The 24876-nt window shown below is 42.2% G+C and overlaps 2 pseudogenes; one reads left to right on the top strand and one right to left on the bottom strand.

Moving 5' to 3' along the window:
• Positions 1 to 1784: 1784 nt before the first annotated feature.
• LOC100687137 lies at positions 1785 to 3077 on the bottom strand (annotated as a pseudogene).
• A 15291-nt stretch (positions 3078 to 18368) lies between these two features.
• On the top strand, positions 18369 to 21848 carry LOC100686035 (annotated as a pseudogene).
• The last annotated feature ends 3028 nt before the right edge of the window (positions 21849 to 24876 follow it).

Below are 24876 nucleotides of genomic sequence, written 5' to 3'. Positions count from 1 at the left end.
ACATCTGTTAATAATACATGGCATGACCCATGTACCCAATACCATAAACTCAACCAAAGAAGGGACATCCATCCAGAGGTTAAAAAACCCCTATTACCTCAACACAGCAATAGAGGGAGAGAATTAAAACCTGCCTCCAGCATGTGGCTATATCAGAAACTAACTGTACCTTCCAGCAGATTACACACACCTGGAGTTCTGTCTTGGCTCCCTTCAAGGTTTCTAGTTCTATCCTTGAACCACCACCACCACCACCACCACCCACTTCTCCCACTGAGACAGGCAGGGCACCATCATGGGGTTCTGCTGGTTCTACCATTGACCCTGCTAGTCGTTTGGGAAGGCACCAAGATTGGCAATTCAGGAACACTCGGGGCTGGGCAGGAAGAGCACGCACACATCAGAAGAGGAATGAAGAGCTGCTATCCTTTGGTTCAGATTGCATAGTAACCATCTAGTACGGATTCCAAGGGACAACTGCAGTTAATGAGTATACACAGAGTTCACACTGCATATATGGGGATATCTGTACAGAGACTTTGTAGGGCAATGAACTCAGATTTCCTCCCAATACTCCAAGCGAGGCGAGTAGATGGTAAGGAAGGACAGCAAGAGTTGGATCCATAAAGAACCACCTCTCTAGGAATGTGAGAGGGACAATGGCAAAAATAAGCACAAACCAGCCCAGTTCACCTTTATTACACTCTTGTGGGCTAAGGACCCCAGGGCATGAATTCATGGGCTTAAGAATTGGCTCTTTATCAAATAAAGTTTAAAAAAAAAAAAACAGCTATGTTGTGGGACAGGAAATTTAACAAAATCCCCTACCCCTGGACAAGCAGAGCAGGACTGACTATTTTGGGCTGCACCTGCCTTGTGCTGACCTGCTTGTTACTTAAGGGCACAACATTGTTAGCCTCATTCCTCTGGTCATTACAAAGCAAAAAAAACATTTAGAAGTTATTCATAAAATGTGGGAAGTTCAAGGAACATCTCTCTTCTGTGCCTCTTCTCTGGTGGTGGGAGAAGCAAGTCGTCAGGAGATGCTGCAGTAGTAGCTGGTTGATAGATGTTTTTTTCCACTTTTATTTTTCATAAAAGCAAGGATGAATGAGAACTAGTGGGAATGTCCCCTTCCCCAGCTGGGACAATGACTGGGTCGAAGAGTCTCCTTTCTTTGGAAGGTGTGTGGTGCAGAGGCAGTAGGGAAGGGTGGGCTTGCCAGTGGGAACGTTCACTGCTGACCTTCGCACACACACACACAGGTGGTGACTCTTTTGGGCTGCATGGTTTCTGATCCTCCCTTAGGATACAGCAGTCTTAAAAAAATATTGTATTATAATAATAATATGAATTTCTCTCTCGGTTTTTGTTTGTTTGTTTCTCCATTTCTTTTTTTTTAATTTATTTTTTATTGGTGTTCAATTTACTAACATACAGAATAACCCCCAGTGCCCGTCACCCATTCACTCCCACCCCCCGCCCTCCTCCCCTTCTACCACCCCTAGTTCGTTTCCCAGAGTTAGCAGTCTTTACGTTCTGTCTCCCTTTCTGATATTTCCCACACATTTCTTCTCCCTTGCCTTATATTCCCTTTCACTATTATTTATATTCCCCAAATGAATGAGAACATATAATGTTTGTCCTTCTCCGACTGACTTACTTCACTCAGCATAATACCCTCCAGTTCCATCCACGTTGAAGCAAATGGTGGGTATTTGTCATTTCTAAGTTTCTCCATTTCTTTTAGGGATTAGGGTAGGAGGGGAGAGGGAAAAAAAATGTCATTCATCTTTCAGGTCCTGAACAGAGAACTTCTGTGTGACTGAGTCTGGCCTCCTGAAGTGTGGGGGTGTTGGGCCACTCCTCTGAAGGGATGCAAGGCAGCACCCACCAGGGAAAGTTGGCTTCAATCTGAAACTTTTCAGGGCTTTCTTTCAAGTAGAAGAAGAAGTCATGGATTACTGTTAGAGACTGTGAAAAGTGGAATCACCTCTCTACTCGAGAATCATTGGCTAATTTGAAAATGATCTTGACACTTTCAGGGTCATCAGGGGAAGGCTCTGGGGGCAGACACTCCAGCTTCCCCTCCTTTTCCTCTTGTAAATTCCGCGCACCTCTCTCCTCTGCCAACTTTTGCTGTTGCACCTCCTCCTCCTCCTTGTGCCCCTTCAGCTCCGGCTCCTCCCGTGTCTTCCTTTCCTTCTCCTGGTCAGCCCTGAGAGAGGCCAGATAGGCCTCGTCTTTCTGTTGTCGCAGGACCTGGGTCTGATTTCGTTCTTCCCTTTCAAGGTGTTCTGACACGAGGTAAGTCTGGTTTGCATCCATGATACATGTCAGCTGGTTAATAAGGTCATCGGGTCCCACTGCAGTCATTCTCTGATCCTTCAGCATAATCAAGGCCAGGAATGGATAGGTGTTCCCTCCTAAAGCCTGCAAGTCCCTATATCCCGCAGGTTTATTTGTGGAGCATGCCCAGAGAAGCATCCTAGTGTTTATTAGGGAAATAACTTCAGGGCCCAGAGTGTGTTGCTACAGAACTCATCGGAGTCCTGGGGATCATCTCCATGAAGACAAACCAAAAGCAACCAAAGCTCCCGCTTGGCATCGTTAAGTGCCTGGCTGTACGTTCCCTGGTAGAAGGCAGGGTGTGCCCTCCCATATTTCTCTTCAAAAGAGAGCATAAATGAAACAATGTCCCCAACGGGGTCAGTGACCCGGCTGCGAGGGGCAAACCTAAATATATCAAGTATTGTGTAGGTAAATCGGAATGGAAGCATTATTAAGTAATAACCCCATCCAGGCAGCCCCCTTGGCTGTGGTCTTGCAACAGCATAACTGTAGGGCCTGTGCTCAGCTGTATTAACTTGCAGGGGTCAGGATGGAGGTGGGTTGAAAACATCTGGCACACCCTCTTGTTCATTCAATCGGTCCTGTACAGCAGCCTCTATGTCCCAGTAATGCTGTTCCAAGGGATGGCAGCATTGATCCATAGATGCTATGCCAGTCAGATCCTGAAACTGCAGCAGCTTCTCCGTCTGCTCCTGGGTTATATCCGGCTCCTCAGGCGCTGCCATTTGGCTGCCGCCTCTACGCTTCTTAAAGGAATGATTTGATTACCTCTTATTGTAACATAATTTCCTGTTTTTATTTTCATACTCTGGGTGTTTTGTTTTGTTTTGCCTGTTTAAAATTTTTCCTCTAATTAAGTTGCTGATTTTAAAAATACGTTACTCAAGGTTGCTTTTTCTTTGAACAGAATGAATAACAGTGCAGAATGACCACATTTAAAAAAAATTATGCTTGAAACAGTACTTAATTCCATGTTATTTGCCATATTCAATTTGGTTTTCTTTTGTTGCTTAGCCCTGTAAGACTACCTTTATATAAATAATATTTCCTTTCAAGCACTAGCCATATGAATTAACAAATGTCATACCTGAACTCTCACTGAATCATATTAATTTTGTCTTAATAATTATGTAAAAAATAATTATGTATATGTGCATACTTTTTTGTGGGGAAGGAGTGTAGAATAAAAGAAAGAATGAAAACAGATCCAGAATATTTTTTCATTAATGTATCTTGAAAAAATTAAAATGTACTTGTCCATACAAGTACATCTTTATTAAGATGAAACTTTGTTCATAATAAATAATTATGCTATAAAACGTCTTAAATCCATAACCTTTGTCAAAATGGTAAAATTGCTGAATAAACTGGCAACATAACTGGAAAGAAAACACAGAACTATGCACACAGACACACATTAAATAAGTAGCCATGAAGTCACAGTTTGACCCAGTGAAGAATTTAAAACTAGAAGCAAAAGGTAGTCCTTTTATAAATTGCTGATCTCCTCATACACCTTGTTGCTACGTTAGTTGTTTTGCTTAGGAAAGAGGATCATTCTGACAGCTATAATTTGTGTTTCTCTATAAAATTGGAGTTGAAATATTATAAGATATTCTTACGATCTGTTTGATATTTTTAAGAGTATTATTTATACAATATTGAAAGAATGAGGAGACATCTAGTCACATAACATGTTTTTTATTTACCAAAATTGGGCATCTTCTATTACCTCCACGGTGGCATCCAAGCCATTTCCCAGTTGGCTTTGTTTAGAGAGGTAAAATTAACTCATTCTCTCACCATCAAGTGTCTAAAAGCCCAACTGGGAAATAGAGAGTAAGTAAGACCAAGAGAGATGATATTTATTGTCAAAAGGGATAACAGCTTAATAACTTAGTTATGTCTTCTATAATAAATAAGTTTGTATTACATAGATATCACATATGTAATATTTAAATATTACAAACATATGTTACTTATATAATGTATAAATATATAGTTACTCATATATATTAGTATATGTATCAATTGTATATAGATAGCATTGCTATTTCTTATATATATACCTACACATACAGAAGTATATATTGCATATGCCCTGTTTGTGTTTGTGTTTGTGTGTGTGTGTGTGTGTGTGTGTGTGTGCGTCAGTTAGGAAAATGTTAGAAACAAGATCTCAATCAGAAATTCAGGTCCTAAAGACCATTCTAAGACATTATACTTTATTTACTATGTGAGTTGTGTCTTGGAGCAATACTTCTGAAAGTTTGTTGCTTAAAGGAAGCATTGTGCTATACATTCCCACCTTAATGCCAGTTAATAAGTGAGGTAGGGGAAAGTGTCCATGAAGCTCCCTGGAACCTATTTGCTATACTACTCTAGGAACACTTTTAGTTATCTAAGCCCTCCTTATTGTTGTTATTTTTGACTTCACATATCTAGGGATCAATATATACGAAGTCATCTTTAACATCTGAGTACAACTCTGTTCCCATTATTCACTCACAGTCCTAAACACGGGATTTGGCGATTTAGCAGGTATTTCTTGAGTGCCTACTGTTGGTCTAGGTACTGAGCTATGGCTGGAAATACAATGAACAGATTCCCATACTCATGAACTTAATAGTTTAAGGTAGACAAGGAAATAATCATATAAAATACAAAATATAAGTGGCAGCATCTATAAATATAGAAAGCAGGTATTTCCTTAACTTTGAATGGCCAATTTGCATATATATGCAGCCCTCTGGGCTGAGACCTGCAGTGCTCTGGAATTCAGCCAAGCCCAGAAATGATTTATTCTGGAAATTTGGGATCCCTGGGTGGCGCAGCGGTTTAGCGCCTGCCTTTGGCCTGGGGCGCGATCCTGGAGACCCGGGATCAAATCCCACATCGGGCTCCCGGTGCATGGAGCCTGCTTCTCCCTCTGCCTATGTCTCTGCCTCTCTCTCTCTCTCTCTCTCTGTGTGTGACTATCAGAAATAAATAAAAATTAAAAAAATTTTATTCTGGAAATTTGCTCACAGAGATGGGACTCAAACATGTGGCTGATTCATTTTTGAAAACTTTTATTGAAGATGTAGAGACTTTTTACCTTGATTTACTTTTAGGTAGAAGTCAAATATTTCTGAGGGCTGTGGATTACTGCAAACTGAGTTTTAAACTATCCAATGGTGTTAAACGTGATCAGATGCTCTGAAAAGATAGCATGAAGTTAAAATGGTGTTAAACTGATCAGATGCTCTGAAAAGATAGCATGAAGTTGAAAGTCAATTGAAAGACTGTAAACCTATTACTGTTTTCAATTTGAATGTTAGTTTGTGATTTGAAATTAGTGTGGAAGAAAAAAAAAATATCCAGTGATTAAAACTCAGAGCAGCATTGCTAAAACATTGCTCCAGAGGGGAGGGCTATGAAAATCCTATACAAATACATTCAAGAAGAGGTTTAGTTTTAAAAGGCAACAAAGGCAGTAAAATCTGTATTTTTCCATTCACAGTGTAAACTCTTTTAAATGCTATTTAGCTATTTGCTTATCGTATCTACTAGAGTTTAATGTAGAGAAACATGCTGAGTAGAAAAGTGAGCCCGCATGAAGGAGCCTGGAAATGTTATAGAGCAAAGCTTTTTCAAAAAGTATTTATTTTCTATATGGCCAACAACAGAAAGGCATGGGACACTATGGTGTACAGAGAGTTAAACTGTGTGCGTGTTTGGGGGTGGGGTGGCAAATGTAAGAAGAAATACTAATTCTGAGCCCTCAAACACCTTTCCACTTTCTGATAGCAAACTCTATTTGAATATGCGTGTTCAGCCTTTCCTAAGAGAAATCTTGTTCCTAGCCAAGAAAGGTAATGTCATATCAATCTAAATATTCAGCTATACATTGAATGTGCTGATCTGGTCATTAGGAACAAGGATACTGGTTACACATGCACTATTTTGTTACCTGTTTCCTAAGAGATATCAAGATAATTGCTTTTTGTGCTTCAGTAATATTCTATGCATAATATTTCACTTGCTGCATTATTTTATAAGTACCTATCTCTGTATATATCTCTCTGCTTGAGGACAGGTACTCTTTTTTTTAAATTTATTTTTTATTGGTGTTCAATTTACCAACATACAGAATAACCCCCAGTGCCGGTCACCCAATCACTCCCACCCCCCGCACTCCTCCCCTTCCACCACCCTTAGTTCGTTTCCCAGAGTTAGCAGTCTTTAAGTTCTGTCTCCCTTTCTGATATTTCCCACACATTTCTTCTCCCTTCCCTTATATTCCCTTTCACTATTATTTATATTCCCCAAATGAATGAGAACATATAATGTTTGTCCTTCTCTGATTGACTTACTTCACTCAGCATAATACCCTCCAGTTCCATCCACATTGAAGCAAATGGTGGGTATTTGTCATTTCTAATAGCTGAGTAATATTCCATTGTATACATAAACCACATCTTTTTTATCCACTCATCTTACGATGGACACTGAGGCTCCTTCCACAGCTTGGCTATTGTGGCCATTGCTGCTATAAACATCGGGGTGCAGGTGTCCCGGCGTTTCATTGCATCTGTATCTTTGGGGTAAATCCCCAACAGTGCAATTGCTGGGTCGTAGGGCAGGTCTATTTTTAACTGTTTGAGGAACCTCCACACAGTTTTCCAGAGTGGCTGCACCAGTTCACATTCCCACCAACAGTGTAAGAGGGTTCCCTTTTCTCCGCATCCTCTCCAACATTTGTGGTTTCCTGCCTTGTTAATTTTCCCCATTCTCACTGGTGTGAGGTGGTATCTCATTGTGGTTTTGATTTGTATTTTCCTGATGGCAAGTGATGCAGAGCATTTTCTCATGTGCATGTTGGCCATGTCTATGTCTTCCTCTGTGAGATTTCTCTTCATGTCTTTTGCCCATTTCATGATTGGATTGTTTGTTTCTTTGGTATTGAGTTTAATAAGCTCTTTATAGATCTTGGAAACTAGCCCTTTATCTGATATGTCATTTGCAAATATCTTCTCCCATTCTGTAGGTTGTCTTTTAGTTTTGTTGACTGTATCCTTTGCTGTGCAAAAGCTTCTTATCTTGATGAAGTCCCAATAGTTCATTTTTGCTTTTGTTTCTTTTGCCTTCGTGGATGTATCTTGCAAGAAGTTACTGTAGCTGAGTTCAAAAAGGGTGTTGCCTGTGTTCTCCTCTAGGATTTTGATGGAATCTTGTCTCACATTTAGATCTTTCATCCATTTTGAGTTTATCTTTGTGTATGGTGCAAGAGAGTGGTCTCGTTTCATTCTTCTGCATGTGGATGTCCAATTTCCCCAGCACCATGTATTGAAGAGACTGTCTTTCTTCCACTGGATAGTCTTTCCTCCTTTATCGAATATTAGTTGACCATAAAGTTCAGGGTCCACTTCTGGGTTCTCTATTCTGTTCCACTGATCTATGTGTCTGTTTTTGTGCCAGTACCACACTGTCTTGATGACCACAGCTTTGTAGTACAACCTGAAATCTGGCATTGTGATGCCCCCAGATATGGTTTTCTTTTTTAAAATTCCCCTGGCTATTCAGGGTCTTTTCTGATTCCACAGAAATCTTAAAATAATTTGTTCTAAATCTCTGAAGAAAGTCCATGGTATTTTGATAGGGATTGCATTAAACGTGAATATTGCCCTGGGTAACATTGACATTTTCACAATATTAATTCTGCCAATCCATGAGCATGGAATATTTTTCCATCTCTTTGTGTCTTCCTCAATTTCTTTCAGAAGTGTTCTATAGTTTTTAGGGTATAGATCCTTTCCCTCTTTGGTTAGGTTTATTCCTAGGTATCTTATGCTTTTGGGTGCAATTGTAAATGGGACTGACTCCTTAATTTCTCTTTCTTCAGTCTGATTATTAGTGTATAGAAATGCCACGGATTTCTGGGCATTGATTTTGTATCCTGCCACGCTACCAAATTGCTGTATGAGTTCTAGCCATCTTGGGGTGGAGACTTTTGGGTTTTCTATGTAGAGTATCATGTCACCGGCGAAGAAGGAGAGTTTGACTTCTTCTTTGCCAATTTGAATGCCTTTAATGTCTTTTTGTTGTCTGATTGCTGAGGCTAGGACTTCCAGTACTATGTTGAATAGTAGTGGTGAGAGTGGACATCCCTGTCTTGTTCCTGATCTTAGGGGAAAGGCTCCCAGTGCTTTCCCATTGAGAATGATATTTGCTGTGGGCTTTTCATAGATGACTTTTAAGATGTTGAGGAATGGTCCCTCTATCCCTACACTCTGAAGAGTTTTGATCAGGAATGGATGCTGTATTTTGTCAAATGCTTTCTCTGCATCTAATGAGAGGATCATATGGTTCTTGGTTTTTCTCTTGCTGATATGATGAATCACATTGATTGTTTTACGAGTGTTGAACCAGCCTTGTGTCCCGGGGATAAATCCTACTTGGTCGTGGTGAATAATTTTCTTAATGTGCTGTTGGATCCTATTGGCTAGTATCTTGTTGAGAATTTTTGCATCCATGTTCATCAGGGATATTGGTCTGTAATTCTCCTTTTTGGTGGGGTCTTTGTCTGGTTTTGGAATTAAGGTGATGCTGGCCTCATAGAACGAATTTGGAAGTACTCCATCTCTTTCTATCTTTCCAAACAGCTTTAGTAGAATAGGTATGATTTCTTCTTTAAACGTTTGATAGAATTCCCCTCGAAAGCCATCTGGCCCTGGACTCTTGTGTCTTGGGAGGTTTTGATGACTGCTTCAATTTCCTCCCTGGTTATTGGCCTGTTCAGGTTTTCTATTTCTTCCTGTTCCAGTTTTGGTAGTTTCTGGCTTTCCAGGAATGCGTCCATTTCTTCTAGATTGCCTAATTTATTGCCATATAGCTGTTCATAATATGTTTTTAAAATCGCTTGTATTTCCTTGGTGTTGGGAGTGATCTCTCCTTTCTCATTCATGATTTTATTAATTTGAGTCTTCTCTCTCTTCTTTTTAATAAGGCTGGCTAATGGTTTATCTATCTTATTAATTCTTTCAAAGAACCAACTCCTGGTTCTGTTGATCTGTTCCACAGTTCTTCTGGTCTCGATTTCGTTGAGTTCTGCTCGAGTCTTGATTAACTCTCTTCTTCTGCTGGGTGTAGGATCTATCTGCTGTTTTTTCTCTAGCTCCTTTATGTGTAAGGTTAGCTTTTGTATTTGAGTTCTTTCCAGTTTTTGAATGGATGCTTGTATTGCGATGTATTTCCCCCTTAGGACTGCTTTTGCTGCATCCCAAAGATTTTGAACGGTTGTATCTTCATTCTCATTAGTTTCCATGAATCTTTTTAATTCTTCCTTAATTTCCTGGTTGACCCTTTCATCTTTTAGCAGGATGGTCCTTAACCTCCACGTGTTTGAGGTCCTTCCAAACTTCTTGTTGTGATTTAGTTCTAATTTCAAGGCATTATGGTCTGAGAATATGCAGGGGACGATCCCAATCTTTCGGTATCAGTTCAGACCCTGATTTGTGACCCAGTATGTGGTCTATTCTGGAGAAAGTTCCATGTGCACTTGAGAAGAATGTGTATTCAGTTGAGTTTGGATGTAAAGTTCTGTAGATATCTGTGAAATCCATCTGGTCCAGTGTATCATTTAAAGCTCTCGTTTCTTTGGAGATGTTGTGCTTAGAAGACCTATTGAGTATAGAAAGAGCTAGATTGAAGTCACCAAGTATAAGTGTATTATTATCTAAGTATTTCTTCACTTTGGTTATTAATTTATTTATATATTTGGCAGCTCCCACATTCGGGGCATATATATTGAGGATTGTTAAGTCCTCTTGTTGGATAGATCCTTTAAGTATGAGATAGTGTCCTCTTCATCTCTCACTACAGTCTTCAGGGTAAATTTTAGTTTATCTGATATAAGGATGGCTACCTCTGCTTTCTTTTGAGGACCATTCGAATGGTAAATGGTTCTCCAACCTTTATTTTCAGGCTGTAGGTGTCCTTCTGTCTAAAATGAGTTTCTTGTAGACAGCAAATAGATGGGTCCTGCTTTTTTATCCAGTCTGAAACCCTGCACCTTTTGATGGGGTCATTAAGCCCGTTCACATTCAGAGTTACTATTGACAGATATGAGTTTAGTGTCATCATGATATCTATTCAGTCCTTGTTTTTGTGGATTGTTCCACTGAACTTCTTCTTAAAGGGGAATTTTAAGAGTCCCCCTTAAAATTTCTTGCAGAGCTGGTTTGGAGGTCACATATTCTTTCAGTTCCTGCCTGTCTTGGAAGCTCTTTATCTCTCCTTCCATTTTGAATGAGAGCCTTGCTGGATAAAGTATTCTTGGTTGCATGTTCTTCTCATTTAGGACCCTGAATATATCCTGCCAGCCCTTTCTGGCCTGCCAGGTCTCTGTGGAGAGGTCTGCTGTTACCCTAATACTCCTCCCCATAAAAGTCAGGGATTTCTTGTCTCTTGCTGCTTTAAGGATCTTCTCTTTATCTTTGGAATTCGCAAGCTTCACTATTAGATGTCGAGGTGTTGAACGGTTTTTACTGATTTTAGGGGGGGGGATCTCTCTATTTCCTGGATCTTAATGCCTGTTTCCCTTCCCAGATTAGGAAAGTTTTCAGCTATGATTTGTTCAAATACATATTCTGGCCCTCTGGCCCTTTCAGTGCCCTCAGGAACACCAATTAAACGTAGGTTTTTCTTCCTCAGGCTGTCGTTTATTTCCCCTAATCTATCTTCATGGTCTCTTAATTGTTTGTCTGTTTTTTCCTCAGTTTCCCTCTTTGCCATCAACTTGTCTTCTATGTCACTCACTCGTTCTTCCACCTCGTTAACCCTTCATCATTAGGACTTCTAGTTTGGATTGCATCTCATTCAATTGATTTTTAATTTCTGCCTGATTAGCTCTAAATTCTGCAGTCATGAAGTCTCTTGAGTCCTTTATGCTTTCTTCTAGAGCCACCAGTAGCTGTATAATAGTGCTTCTGAATCGACTTTCTGACATTGAATTATAATCCAGATTTTGTAGCTCAGTGGGAGAGAGGACTGTTTCTGATTCTTTCTTTTTAGGTGAGGTTTTCCTTCTAGTCATTTTGCTCAGTGCAAAGTGGCCAAAAAGCAAGTTGTATTGGGAAAAGGAGAAAAAGAGAGGAGAGAAAGAAGGAAAGGAAAGAGAAAGAGAAAAAAAAAGGAAGAAAAAAAACAAAAAGAAGAAGAAAAAGAGAAAGAAAAGAAAAGAAAGGGGAAAAAAAGGGTGGAGGAAGCAAACAAATCAAAAAGCAAAACAAAACAAAACAAAACAAAAAACCCACGGGGGAGTATCTTCTGATTCTGTATACTTTAAGTCCCTTGACTTCCCCTGGAACTTGTCCGTCTAGCTGGTCTTCTGGGGGAGGGGCCTGTTGTGCTGATTTTCAGGTGTTAGCACTTGGGGGAGCTGCTCTGCCCCCTGCCTGGTGCAGGGCTCCGTGGGGGTTGTTTACCCCGTGAGGCCGCAGGAGGAACAGCCCCAGTGGCGGGGCAGCTCTGGAAACCTGGATTCAGCCCCCGCAGTAGCTCCGGAGCTCTCGGTCTGCACGGCCTGGAGGCTCCGGGGCGGGGCCGCTGATCTGCTCAGCTCGGGGCAGGAGCGTCCTCGCTGTCCTGGGCCCTCCCGGCCTCTGCCTGTCCCGGGGGAGGCCGGATCCTGGGCTGTGTCCCGGCGCCCTGTGCTCCGGGGCCTGCGCTGTTGGATTCGCGCTCCCGCCCCGCAGCCCCCTCCGCAGAGCCTCCCCCGAGCCCCCCCCCCCCCCCCCCCGCAGCTGCTCCGGTCCCGCCGTGCGCGCTGCAGCCCTTAGGGAGCTCGGCTCACTCTCCTGGGCGCGCAGTTGCTGTTACTGTCCCGGGGAGCCCGAGGGCATCCTCGCCCTCCTGGGGTCCTGGTCCAACTCCCTCCGAGCCCCTTTCCGCCCGGGAAGGTTGGTGCAGCTCCTGCTTCTCCGGGACGGGGCTCTCCTGTCCTGGGGACACTCGCCCCGGCCTCAGCCAGGCTCCTCGCGGGGCCCCTCCCCCTTGGATGCCTTTTGTTTCTTTTTTTTTTTTTTAATTTATTTTATTTTATTTATTTATGATAGTCACACACACACACAGAGAGAGGCAGAGACACAGGCAGAGGGAGAAGCAGGCTCCATGCACCGGGAGCCCGACGTGGGATTCGATTCCGGGTCTCCAGGATCGCGCCCTGGGCCAAAGGCAGGCACCAAACCGCTGCGCCACCCAGGGATCCCCTTTTTGTTTCTTTATTTCTTTTTCCCGGTCTTCCTACCTTGATAGAAGCGCGAACTCTTCTCACTGTAAAGTTCCAGCTGGTCTCTCTTTAAATCTCAGGCCGAATTCATAGATTTTCAGGATAATTTGAAGGTTTTCTGGGTAATTTGGTGGGTACTGGTGTTTTGGAGACCCTACTCTTCCGCCGTCTTGCCCCTCCTCCTCCGAGGACGGGTACTCTTAATTGTCTTTCTGCTTGCAACACCTAATTCAGTGCTTGGCAGAAGGTTGGCACATGGTGTTTAATTCAAGGAATGACTATGTTTTTTGGCAGGCCAACTTCCTCTATAACTCACCAAGTACGGTTTTCTTTCTTTAAAGACTTTCTAAATAAAATGTATAAGTTAAAGGGCAAGAATTAATTATTAATAATTTGCCTAAGAAATTAAGTCTCTAGATGGCATAAATCATATGCCATCAGTAACATTCATGCTTCTGTTGAAAACCTATCAACACTTCTACAATTTCAACTTACAATCTAAAATGTGAAAATATTCAGCTGGAGATGATCAAACCCACTGGGCTGGACAGAGCAATTGATCAGCACCTTTGCCCACATCCACAGCCTGGAGGTGTTAGAAGGTAAGCAGCGCCTTCATCATTCTGGCAATCTATTTTAGTCTAAGTCTACATCAAAAGCCTGTCAGGGCTCAGTGCTGATAACAAAGCACTATGGCTTTTCAAAGTGACAGAGCATAGTGACATATCAACACTAGGACTTAAATGAAAAACCCCTTCTAATTTAACAGGGAATCTGCTGAAGCTGTATTCAGCCCAGCACTCTGGTTTTCAATTAAAACTTTTTCAGGGGATCCCTGGGTGGCTCAGCGGTTTGGTGCCTGCCTTTGGCCTAGGGCGTGATCCTGGAGTCCCGGGATAGGGTTCCGCATCGGGCTCCTGGCATGGAGCCTGCTTCTCCCTCTGCCTGTATCTCTGCCCCCCCCCACCTCTCCCTCTATGTGTATCATGAATAAATAAATAAATCTTAAAAAAAAGACTTTTTCATAGCAAGAGAAAAGTTTGGCATATCCTTTCCTTTTTTGAGGCAGTTATGGAATTGTGTGGAGAAGACAGTAGTATGGTGTAGAGATGGCCCGGTAATAGCTAAGTACGTATGAGCCCTTCTCATCCACTAATTGCAGTTCCAACAGTATAACAAAAGTCTTACCTAAAACTCATACTGCTGAAAAGATCCTTTCTCTCAACACAACTTTTCTTCAATGAATGTTTTTTTTTTCTGACACAGAGCGTAAGAAGACAAAGGGGAACAATATATCAATTACTTACTACCTGCTTGTGCCAAGTACTATCAGTATAGGGATGGGGAAGGGGCTCTTATCTATGTTATTTCATGTAAATATTACCTATGCTATTTCATTCCTACTAAGGTATAGAATGTAGATGCCTATTTTCATGTTTTGTTCATACAGTAAAAGAAACAAGAGTAATTAAGCAGCTTCTGTATGGTCACACACCCATTAAGGGGTAGAGTTGCAATATGCCCACCTAGTCTTTTATATTAGCTACAATATTGCTAAAATTTAAAAGTGGAGAACTATGGATAACATCAACATGCTGACATAATTAAACATTTATTTATTTATTTATTTATTTATTTATTTATTTATTTATTTTTCTCACTTGCACTTTCCTTTTTTTAAACAAGATTTCATTTACTTATTTGAGAGCGAGAGAGAGAGAGGCACAGACACAGGCAGAGGGAGAAGCAGGCTCCCCGCAGGGAGCCCGATGAGGGACTTGATTCCGGGACCCTGGATCACGCCCTGAGCTGAAGGCAGACACTCAACCGCTGAGCCACCCAGGCGTCCCTCACTTGCACTTTCCTTAAACGAATTTCTTGAAACATATATCTTAAAACAAGCTTAGTTTTTTGGGTATCTTTTCTTAAAGGTTTTATTTAAATTCCAGTTAGTTTCAGGTGATTAACAATTACATGAAGACCTAAAACCATAAGAGTTTTAGAAAAAAACAGGGAAAAAATATCCTTGATATTGGTCTTTGCAATGACGCATTATATGACACCAAAATTATAAGCAATAATAACAAAAAAAGTGAGATAATATCAACTTAAAATACTCTTGCACAACAAAATGAAAAGCAACCCATGGCAAGGAAAATGGTATTTGCAAACAGCACTTAACATCTAAAACATATAAGAAAATTCAACAGCAAAAAACAATCTGATTTAAAATGGGTAAAAGATTTGAATAGACTGTTTTCCCTGAAGAAGATATGCAAATGGCCAATATGTACATGAAAATGTCCTTAACATTACTGATCATCACAAGAGTGCAAATCAAAATCACAGTGAATGTTCCCTCATACTTGTCAGAATGGCTATCATGAAGATAAGTGATAACAAGTGCTGGTGGCAAGGATTTGAAGTTAAGGGAATCCTTGTGCAAGTTGGTTGGGAATGTAATTCAATATGGGTACTATGGAAGGCAATATGGAGGATGGAGGTTCCTCAAAAAATTAAAAATAGAACTCCATATGATCCAGCAACCACCCTATGGTTACATATCCAAGATAAAATAAAATCCCTCTCTGAAAGAGATTTCTGAATTTCCATGTTTATTGAAGCATTATTTACAATAGCTAAGACATGGAAACAACATAGTATACATAAACAAATAGATGAATAAAGAAAAAATATATATGAATATCATTCAGCCATTAAAAAGGGAAACCTGCTGTTTGGTTTTTTGTTTTCTTTTGTTTCGTTTTGTTTATTTTTTTAAATTTCTTTTTATTGGAGTTCAATTTGCCAACATATAGCATAACACCCAGTGTTCATCCCATCAAGTGCCCCCCTCAGTTCCCATCACCCAGTCACCCCAACCCCCACACCCACCTCCCTTTCCACCACCCCTTCTTCGTTTCCCAGAGTTAGCAGTCTCTCATGTTTCTCGCCCTCTCTGATATTTCCCCACTCATTTCCTCTCCTTTCCCCTTCGTGCCCTTTCACTATTTTCATATTACCCAATTTAATGAGACCATATAATTTTTGTTCTTTTGTGTGTGTGTGTGTGTGTGTGTGTGTGTGTGTGTGTGTGTGTTCCATCCTTGGAACAAAAGGATGATTTATTTATTTATTTTATTTTATTTTATTTTTTTTAATTTTTTTTTTATTTATTCATGATAGTCACACGGAGAGAGAGAGAGAGGCAGAGACACAGGCAGAGGGAGAAGCAGGCTCCAAGCACCGGGAGCCCGATGTGGGATTCGATCCCGGGTCTCCAGGATCGCGCCCTGGGCCAAAGGCAGGCGCCAAACCGCTGCGCCACCCAGGGATCCCTATTTATTTTATTTTTTATTGGTGTTAAATTTGCCAATATATAGTATAACACCCAGTGCTCATCCCATCAAGTGCCCCCCTCACTGCCCGTCACCCAGTCACCCCCACCCCTGCCCACCTCCCTTTCTACCACCCTTCGTTCGTTTCCCAGAGTTAGGAGTCTCTCATGTTCTGTCCCCTTTCTGATATTTCCCACTCATTTTTTTTCTTTTTCCCTTTCACTACTTTTTATATTCCTCAAATGAATGAGACCACATAATGTTTGTCCTTTTCTGATTGACTTACTTCACTCAGCATAATACCCTCCTGGTCCATCCACGTCGAAGCAAATGGTGGGTCTTTGTCGTTTCTCAAGGCTGAGTAATATTCCATAGTATACATAGACCACAGTTTCTTTATCCATTCATCTTTCGATGGACGCCAAAGCTCCTTCCACAAGTTGGCTATTGTGGACATTGCTCCCATAAATACTGGGGTGTAGGTGTCCCAGCGTTTCACTGCATCTGTATCTTTGACGTAAATCCCCAACACTGCAATTGCTGGGTCATAGGGCAGATCTATTTTTAACTCTTTGAGGAAACTCCACACAGTTTTCCAGAGTGGCTGCACCAGTTCACATCCCCACTGACGGAGTAAGAGGGTTCCCCTTTGTCCACATCCTCTCCAACATTTGTTGTTTCCTGTCTTGTGACTTTTCCCCATTCTCACTGGTGTGAGGTGGTATCTCATTGTGGTTTGGTTTTATATTTCCCTGATGGCAAGTGATGCGGCACTTGTTGGCCTTATCTATGTCTTCCTCTGTATGATTTCTGTTCATGTCTTTTGCCCATTTCATGATTGGATTGTTTGTTTCTTTGCTGTTGAGTTTAATAAGCTCTTTATAGATCTTGGATACTAGCCCTTGATCTGAGAGGTCATTTGCAAATAACTTTTCCCATTCTGTAGTTTGTCTTTTACTTTTGTGGACTGTTTCTTTTGCTGTGCAGAAGCTTCTTATCTTGATGAAGTCCCAATAATTCATTTTTGCTTTTGATTTCTCTCACCTTCATGGATGTATCTTGCAATAAGTTGCTGTGACCAAGTTCAAAAATGGTGTTGCCTGTGTTCTCCTCTAGGATTTTGATGGAATCTTGTCTCACATTTAGGTCTTTCATCCATTTTGAGTTCATCTTTGTGCATGGTATCAGAGAATGGTCTAGTTTGATTCTTCTGTATTTGGATGTCCAATTTTCCCAGCACCATTTATTGAAGAGACTGTCTTTTTCCAGGGATAGTCTTTCCTGCTTTGTCGAATATTAGTTGACCATAAAGTTGAGGGTCCACTTCTGGATTCTCTATTCTGTTCCATTGATCTATGTGTCTGTTTTTGGGCCAGTACCACACTGTCTTGATGACCACAGCTTTGTAGTACAACCTGAAATCTGGCATTGTGATGCCCCCAGCTATGGTTTTCTTTCTTAATATTCCCCTGGCTATTTGGGGTCTTTTCTGATTCCACACAAATGTTAAGATGGTTTGTTCCAACTCTCTGAAGAAAGTCCATGGTATTTTGATAGGGATTGCATGAAATGTGTAAATTGCCCTGGGTAGCATGGACATTTTCACAATATTCATTCTTCCAATCCATGAGCATGGAACATTTTTTCATCTCTTTGTGTCTTCCTCAATTTCTTTCAGAAGTGTTCTGTAGTTTTTAGGGTGTAGGTCCTTTACCTCTTTGGTTAGGTTTATTCCTAGATATCTTATGCTTTTGGGTGCAATTGTAAATGGGATTGACTCCTTAATTTCTCTTTCTTCAGTCTCATTGTTAGTGTATAGAAATGCCACTGACTTCTGGGCATTGATTTTGTATCCTGCCACACTGCCAAATAGCTGTATGAGTTCTAGCAATCTTGGGGTGGAGTCTTTGGGGTTTTCTATGTACGGTATCATGTCATCTGTGAAGAAGGAGAGTTTGACTTCTTTGCCAATTTGAATGCCTTTTATTTCTTTTTGTTGCCTGGCTGAGGCTAGGACTTATAGTACTATGTTGAATAGCAGTGGTGAGAGCGGACATCCTGTCTTGTTCCTGATCTTAGGGGAAAGGCTCTCAGTATTTCCCCATTGAGAATGAAATTTGCTGTGGGCTTTTCTTGGATGGCTTTTAAGATGCTGAGGAATGTTCCCTCTATCCCTACACCTGAAGAGTTTTGATCAGGAATTGGATGCGAAATCTCCTGTTTGTGACAAAATGGATAAATCTTGAGGACGTTATGCTTAAGTGAAATAAGTCAGAAAAAGAGAGATAAATACCATATGATCTAACTTGTATGTGCAATCTGAAAAAATAAAAATGAAACAAAACACCCCAAGCCAAACTTAAAGATACAGAGAACAGATGGGTGGTTGCCAACGGCAGGGAGTGAGGATGGGTACAACTGAAAAGTTCACAGCTATCTCACTGTGGTTTTGATTTGCATTTCCCTAATGACTAATGATATTGAATACTTTTTTTTAATGTGGCTACTGGCTATTTGTAGAACTTTAGAGAAAAAACTATTCAAATCCTTTGTCTACTTGTTAATTGGGCTGTTTGTCTTTTTTCTGTTGCACTCTCACTGCTCTTTTTACATTCTGGACATTAATTCTTTATCAGCTATATGATTTGAGAACATTTTCTCCCATTCCAAGGATTGCCCTTTGCATTTTGTTGCTTTAGTTGTTAATTTATCTCAATAATGTAGCCCGTTCTATGTAGAGGTTTTATACCTTTCAATAGATTGATTTTTTAAGTTTTTATTTAAATTCCAGTTAGTTAACATACAGTGCAATAGTAGTTTCACGTGTACAAATACGGTGATTCAACACTTCCATCCATCACCCGGTGCTCCTCACAAACATGTGCACTCCTTAATCCCCATCTCCAGTTTTCCCCGTTATCCCACTCCTCCCGTATGGTAACCATCAGTTTCTTCTCTATAACTAAGAGTCTGTTTCTTGATTTGCCTCTCTCCCCTCTCCTCGTTTTTTTTTTTTTTTAATTCCACATGAGTGAAATCATATAGTATTTGTCTTTCTCTGATTTATTTTGCTTAACATACTCTCTAGCTCCACCCACATTATTGCTAATGGCAAGATTTCATTCTTTTTATGGCTTTATCCATACATCAATCGACGTGTGGATCTTCTTCACTCATACATTAATCGCTAGACACTTGGGCTGTTTCCATAGTTTGGCTATTGTAGAAAACGCTGCTATATAACCATCAGGGTGCATGTGTCCCTTTAATTTAGTCTTTTTGTATTCTTTGGGTAAATACCTAGCAGTGCAATTGCTGGATCATAGGGTAGTTCTATTTTTAACTTTTAAAGGAACCTCCATACTGTTTTCAGGAGTGAATCCACGACTTTGCAATCTCACCAACCAAGCATCTTTTTTCTTTTTTTACTTTTACTAATTTTGGGGGGGTTTAATATTTATGTATTTTTTAAAGATTTTATTTATTTATTCATGATAGACGGGGGGGGGGGGGCAGAGACACAGGCAGAGGGAGAAGCAGGCTCCATGCCGGGAGCCGGACACGGGACTTGATCCCGGGACTCCAGGATCGCGCCCTGGATCAAAGGCAGGCACTAAACTGCTAAGGCACCCAGGGATTCCCCCGGTTAATATTTATTAATATGAAAGTAATTGAAAAATATTTAAATTAAAGAGTAAAACACTTTAAGTTTTAATATTTTCGGATGTCTGCATAGCTCAGCGGTTGAGCATCTGCCTTTGGGTCAGGGCATGAGTGTTCCAGGATAGAGTTCCACATCAGGCTCCCTGCGAGGAGCCTGCTTCTCCCTCTGCCTATGTCTCTGACTCTCTCTGTGTGCCTTTTATGAATAAATAAATTTAAAAATCTTTTTAAAAAGGTTTTAATACTTTAAGTATGTCAACATTAGAATTTATTACAAATTCACTTTGCTGGTTTTACCTATTTGATATTTTTATTTTATTAGATGTAGTACTTTTATTTGCTATTTATCATTTGTATATAGAAATGCAATTGATTGTTAATTGGCCTTATGTTGAGTAACCTTGGTAGAATCATACATTAAAACTGACAATTTAGCTGTATATTATTTTCAACTTACTAGCTCCATTCTTACATCATATACAAATAATGTGAGTTTTGTATGTTCCATTTAAATCCTTGAACTCTAAAAGATGTGTTTATATGTAGGTATGCATGTTTGCATGTATGCACACAGGCATGTGTACATGCATGTCTGTATATATTTTTATTTTTGTACTTACTAGGACTACCAGGACAATAGTGAATAGAAGTGGTGATACTGGGAGACGCCTGAATGACTCAGTGGTTGAGCATCTACCTTTGGCTCAGGGCGTGATTCCCAGTAAGGGCGTGATCCCTGGTGAGGGATCAAGTCCCACATCAGACTCCTCACTGGGATCCTGCTTCTCCCTCTGCCTATACCTCTTCTCTCTGTGTGTGCCTCTCATGAATAAATAAATTAAATCCTAAAAAAAAAAAAAAGTGGTGATACTGGGCACTGTCTTTTGATTTTAAGGAGAAACTTTTTTACCCTTAAACCCAGTATTTGCCATAGGTGTTAGATAGATATACTTTATCATATTGAGAAAGATTCCTTCTATATCTGTCTACAAAGAGTTTTAGGTATACAGGCTTTTGATGATTCATTACATTAATAAGTATAAGATTATTTAGATTGTCCATGTTCTTTCTCTTGTCAATTTTAAATTGTACTTTACTAAAAATGTACTGCTTTAAAATTTTCAATTTTTAATATCATACCGTCTACCATTGAAACGGTCCTCAAAAGAAAGCAGGGGTAGCCATCCTTATATGAAATAAATTAAACTTTATCCCAAAGACTGTAGTAAGAGATGAAGATGGACACTATATTATACTTAAAGGATCTATCCAACAAGAGGACCTAATGCTACAGTGAGAAGAGTTTGCACTTCTATCAATGTAGGAAGACAGAGAAAAAAATAATAAAGAAATAAAAAAGCATCCAAGGAGGAGGGAACCATGCGAGGAGCTGGGCTAAGGCCGGGCAGCGAGTGCCCCCAGGACAGGAAAGCACCGACCAGGAGAAACAGGAGCTTTACCAACCTTCCCAGCAGAAAGGGGCTCAGTACACCAACGCCGTGCGGGACCGCGAGCTGGATCTCTGGGGGTATAAAATTCCTGTCATTGAAAATCTGGGTGCTACCTTAGACCAGTTTGATGCTATTGATTTCTCTGACAATGAAATCAGGAAACTGGATGGTTTTTCTTTGTTGAGAAGGCTGAAAACATTATTAGTGAACAACAATAGAATATGCCGTATAGGTGAGGGACTTGATCAGGCTCTACCCCGTCTGAGAGAACTCATTCTCACCAACAACAGTCTTGTGGAACAGGGTGACCTGGACCCTTTGACATCTCTCAAATCACTGACTTACCTAAGTATTCTGAGAAATCCTGTAACAAACAAGAAGCATTATAGACTATGTAATTTACAAAGTTCCGCAAGTCAGAGTACTGGATTTCCAGAAAGTGAAACTAAGAGAGCATCAGGAAGCAGAGAAAATGTTCAAGGGCAAACGGGGTGCACAACTTGCAAAGGATATTGCCAGGAGAAGCAAAACTTTCAATCCAGGTGCTGGTTTGCCAACTGACAAAAAGAAAGGTGTGGGCCATCTCCAGGGGATGTAGAAGCAATCAAGAATGCTATAGCAAATGCGTCAACCCTGGCTGAGGTGGAGCGGCTGAAGCGCTTGCTACAGTCCGGTCAGATACCTGGCAGAGAACACAGGTCAGGTCCCACTGATGGTGAAGAGGAGATGGAAGAAGACACGGTCACAAATGGGTCCTGAGCAGTGTGGCCCAAGTATCTGCAGGATGTATAATATGCCTACTTGAGACAAGTCCTGTTTTTTTGAACTTGGAATAATAACCTTGTTTGAATCAGCAAAGTGGAGCTTATAAACATTGTTGAAATGCTTAAGACTGCTGCCCGTAATTTTGTAATACTATAAATTTTGAAATCTAAATGCCAGTTTTCTACAAATAGTAAAAATGTGACATTCACTGTGCTGCCAAGCTGTCTGTCATCGGGCGGGGGTGGGTGGGTGTGCAGTGCTGTGAGGTATATGGACATGTGGAGGTTGGAAATGACAGAAGTCAATGTTTCTAGGTAGGCTTCCCAGGCCTCTCTAAAATGTTTAGATTTTTAAGTTCTTAATAAAACTCAAGATAATCTGCAAAAAAAAAAAAAAAAAAAAAAGATTTTGACACAAAGAGAGCACAAGTAGGCACAAGAGGAAGAATCAGGCTTCCCGCTAAGCAGGGAGCCCAATGTGGGGCTCAGTCCCAGGACCCTGGGATCATGACCTGAGCCGAAGTCAGTCTAACCAGTTGGTTAGCCACCTGGTTGGCCACCCCAGTGCCCCCCACCCCCAAATCTGCAACTTTAATTATCCTTCCTCATGTAAGGCAACATCTGGGCAGATTCTAAGGATTAGAACAGGAGCATCTTTTTGGGAAGGTGGGGAGGGGCAGAGGCATTATTCTGCCTCTGAGACCTTGCCCAGGAGTGTCAGGGTGCAAGGACATATTTGAATGTAGGAACCCTTCCCTCCATAGGGATCTAGGGAGAGAAGAGCGACTTGGGGGAGCCCCCTGCTGGAGGCTCAGAGGACAGAACCCTTAAGTGCCTGCACTGGGTCCAGAGCTCCTTTCTCCCTTGTCCCCCTCACTCTGCACTGGTGACAGCTGAGCTGCCCCAGGTGGAAGATTTGTGGGAGACCCCTCAGCTCTGCTCCACTCCCTCCCTCACTCAGGTGTCTGTTCCAGCCGTTCCTTCCCCTGCTGGGGTCTGTGGCCCAGGCAAGGGCTGACTCAGCCACCCCTGGTGTCCAAGAGCCCAGGACAAAGGCCACCATCACTGGCACTGGAAACAGCCACCGCATGGGTAATCAGGGAGCACCTTGGCTGCAGCCACCCCCCGGGGCAGTGTTCCCAAATTGCTGATCCACAGAAGTGCAACAGACTCTTAGGGATCTCAGAATGATTCTTGGGTTCCAGGTCATGCAGCCTGGGCTCTTTGGGTTCTAGTCTGGTGATGAGGTTGGTTGTTACCTCATCCCCAGGCTCTGGATTCTATACTTGCACCCCTCCCCAAACTATAGACTCATCAATCCCTGGTTCCCTGGGTCCAATCTTAGGCTGAGAGTAATGGGCTTGTTCCAAGGCTTGTCCCCACCCCCCACCCCCCGCCCCCGGCTTTCTCTCCCTGGTGAGGACCTCTCTGCATTTTCTCTCTGCCCCCCAGAGAGGAAGGAACCATGGGGTGAGGTGAAGACCCGCCCCACACCACAATGGGAAGCTGGTAGGTTTGGCTGGTCTGTCACCTGTCCCTGCCCTTGGTCCTTGGGACATTGTGAATCTGAATATGCATCGGAATATTCTCTGAGCTTGGGATCCCTCTGGGGACCTCTATGGGGATCAATGTGGAGGAAGAAGCTGGGCTATGGAGGCTCACTTCATTGAGCTCAGGGCTTCACTGTGGAAAAGAGGTTGCATCCTGATAGGGAGGCTCCTGGGCAGAAAGGAGACCCCCATCTGGGAGGAGGGAGCAGCGGAAGGGAGCATGGGGTGCAGTTCTCTCTCTCCAGGGTCCCCTTTCTGTAAGAGCCTCTGGCCCTCAGGAAGCAGGGGGAGCACCCTCCTGGGGCACAGCTTCTACTGGTTCTCGGCCCCCTCCCCCCACCTTGGAGCTCAAGTGCAGGACAAGAGAGATGTGCTGACTCCCCCACTCTCCCATTGAGTCGAGCAAGTGGGAAGCAGAGCTCCAGAGGTTTGTCCGTCACAGCCTCTATCCCTCCCGCACCTCCTCCCTCTCTGCTCAGGTAATCTGCTGTCAGGCATCAGGGGAGGCCTTGCCATTTCCTTCTTATAGGAGGGGCATCACATGACAGTGACTCAGACTCCCCACTTTTGTGTCTCTCTCCCTTTATTTCAGGACGCCTGGCACAGTGTGTACTGTCTCGGGAATCTCAGGGTTGGGGTATCCTGGACAGAGAGGTACCTGCCTTGCACTGGGCAGGTCAGCACTTTTGGATCAGGAGGTCCAGGTTGGTATCAACAGCTCCCTGGAGCTGCCCCCAGAACTGTGATGCCCAGAAGTTCTTGGCGCCCACCTCATTCCACTATTATGGTTATATTTGCCTCTTTAATTAGTTGTGGAATGAACCAACCGTCTTCTATTCAATGGAAAACTTTGAGTCTATTTAGAATGATCTGTTCACTGAACAGATGCAGGAAGTGACCTCTAAGGGTTCCGTGTGATTTCTATTCCTTGGGAAGTTGTCTTGATGACTCATCCCATGTCTTCAGTGACTGTAGGACTAGCCATGATTTTCTGCCTGGCTTCGGACAAGTAACCTAACCCCTCTGAAGGCAGCTGCATGCAGAGGTGACTAAACTCACTTTATACGTTTGGGCCAAATGGACAAAGCCTGGTTAAGTGCTTGGGATACGTGGGGGAGGGTGGGGGGTTCTTTGGAAGGACCTGTGAGGCTGTACAATGAGTGTGCCAGGAGGGCAGTGACACGGCAACACTGCTGTATATCCCACATGCCCTAGATTCTGGTAGAGACAGCCAGCCCCTAGACATCTATGTTTTAAGAAAAAATGGCAGGCACACAACATAGAACTGAGAAAAGAATGCCCATGGCAGAGGTTGGCTGGGGCTGGCTGGGACCATGGGGGCAGCAGCTCTGATGCGCGTGGCACCTCTGAGCTGTTCAGAGGCTCAGGCCTGCTGAGCAAGCAGGGTTTGCACAGAGGACCCAGTTACGTGGGGCAGGCCACCAGCAGGCCGCCACGCAAATTTGGTGGACAGTAACGCGACACACT

Source organism: Canis lupus, chromosome 26 (assembly GCF_011100685.1).
Source record: "Canis lupus familiaris isolate Mischka breed German Shepherd chromosome 26, alternate assembly UU_Cfam_GSD_1.0, whole genome shotgun sequence".
In the NCBI taxonomy this organism is placed as follows: Eukaryota; Metazoa; Chordata; class Mammalia; order Carnivora; family Canidae; genus Canis; species Canis lupus.
This window is presented reverse-complemented; position numbering and strand designations above follow the sequence as displayed.